The sequence below is a fragment of the Leptodactylus fuscus genome, chromosome 7 (assembly GCF_031893055.1).
Source record: "Leptodactylus fuscus isolate aLepFus1 chromosome 7, aLepFus1.hap2, whole genome shotgun sequence".
Classification (NCBI taxonomy): domain Eukaryota; kingdom Metazoa; phylum Chordata; class Amphibia; order Anura; family Leptodactylidae; genus Leptodactylus; species Leptodactylus fuscus.
The window spans coordinates 66355287-66357544 of record NC_134271.1 but is presented as its reverse complement, the minus strand read 5'-3'; positions in this window follow the sequence as shown (position 1 = coordinate 66357544).

Here is a 2258-nt window from a genome sequence, read left to right as displayed (position 1 = left end):
ACAATGGAAGCCCCCCAAAAGTGACTCCATTTTATAAACTACACGCCTCACAGAATTCATCAAGGGGGATAGTCAGCATTTAGACCCTACAGCTGTTTCACAGATTTTACGAACATTGGAATATGTAAATGAAAAATAACTAAAATGTCACTTTATCCCCAAAGTTTTCTTTTTTTTTTTTTTTTTTACAAGGGGTTAAAGGAGTAAAAGCCCCCCACAGTTTAAGCAATTTCTCCTGAAGACTGCAATACCCCATATGTGGTCATAATCTGCTGTATGGGAACATGGCGGGGCTCAGAATGGACAGAGCGCTATTTGGCTTTTGAAGGACAGATTTTGCTGCAATATTTTTTTAGGGGCCATATTGCATTTGTAGAGCCACCTAGATTATCAATACAGCTGAAGTGGTGTCCTGTAACATGTGGGTGGAGCTTGGACAAATAAAGTTAGCCTGAAAAGGCATCATATCATGTGGGGTAATGGACCCATTTTGGAAACTACACCCCTCATAGAATTTATCTAGGGGTAGAGTCAGCATTTTGACCTCACAGCTGTTTCACAGATTTTATTAACATCGGGACGTAAAAATTAAAAATTCCTTTTTTTCCAATAAAAATTGTCCATTTAGCACCATATTTTAAATTTTTGCAAGTAGTTTGGCATATTTTAAATTTTTTGCAAAGAATTAAAAGCCCCCGACAGTTTGTTACACAATTTCTCCTGAACACAGCAATACCCTACATGTGATCATAATCTGCTGTATGGGTACATGGTGGGGCTCAGAATGAAAGATTATGAATGATAATCTGTTTTCCCTGAGCCCAAACAGCAGCACAACTGGGGTATTCCTGCCCCTATGAGCTGTTAGGACAGGTGGAATTTTTAATTACCTAACAGCTTTGACCTCTATAAGAGGCCGGAAGACCAACTCCCCCTTATGTTAGTAGCAAGTATAAAGTACAGCGTATATTTCATAGAAATAATATAAAATAGTACAACATAGTACAAAATACAGCATAGGGAGGGAGCCTTGTGCTGTTGTTTGGGCTAAGGGAAAACAGATTATCATTCATAATCTTTCATTCCTCCTACGCCCAACAGCAGCACAACTGGGGATTTAGCAAGTATAGCTTTTACCCTAGGATGGGTGATCCTGGCAGGCTGATGCCAACACAGAGTGTCCAAACGCTGTAGAATCCGTCGTTCGCCAATCCAGTCTATAATGCTTGACAAATGTTAGATGCAAACTCCAGGATGCCGCGGCACACAGCTGCTCTAAGGAAAGGGACAGCCTTTCGGCCCAAGATGTTGCCACTGCTCGGGTGGCATGGGCACGGGCAAAGCCTGGTACCGGAAGATCTTGAGCACGTAGGGAGCAGATAATGGCTTCCTTGATCCATCTTGACAGAGTTGGTTTGGATGCTTTGGCACCTCTAGGGAGCGGACCATTGTTGAATGTAGACAATGGAACACTGTCGCCTAGTAACGGGCCATTGTTAGGTATTTGGACAATGGACCCTTGTTGATTCACAATGGACCATTGTTGAATATGGACAATGGACCATGGTTGCTAAGCAATGGTCACTAAACAATGGTTGCTAGGCAACGTACCATTGTTGAATGTAGACATTAACCACATGAGGACCGCCGTACGTAAATTTACGGCCTCATGTGCTGGTACCTAAAGACCGGACTATTGCCGAAATACGTCCGGCCTTTAGGTACCTTTCTGGCGGGGGGAGGGGTGCGGGGGGGACAGGGGTTAGGTGTTACTAACACCTAACCCCTTCCTCCATAACGTCCAGTCGGAACTGAGTCCGACTGGAAGTTTTAACCTTTTCGATCGCGCCGTGAAACATCACGGCGCGATCGAAAGGCATCCGCCGACAATTAAATCAGATCGGCACCCCCCGCGGCGAGATCGGAGGGTGCCGATAGCAGTAAAAGGTAGTCTGGGGTCTGGCCAGTGACCCCAGACTGCCCGGAGCCCCCACATACCTGGTGATCCTGCCAGGACCTTCTGATGTCAGGCTGTGCGTCTACACAGCCTGACATCCTGCTACGGAATGCCATGTGGGACACCTGCAGGCTGTGTCTCACATGGCATTCTATATCAGCAAAGTATTGCTGATTGAAGTGTCCTAAATGGACACATGAAAAAGTAAAAAAAAATGTAAAAAAATAAAATGAAGTGTATGAAAAAAATTAATAAAGTTATAAAGCCCAAAAATCCCTTTTTCTCAATAGAAAATGAATTA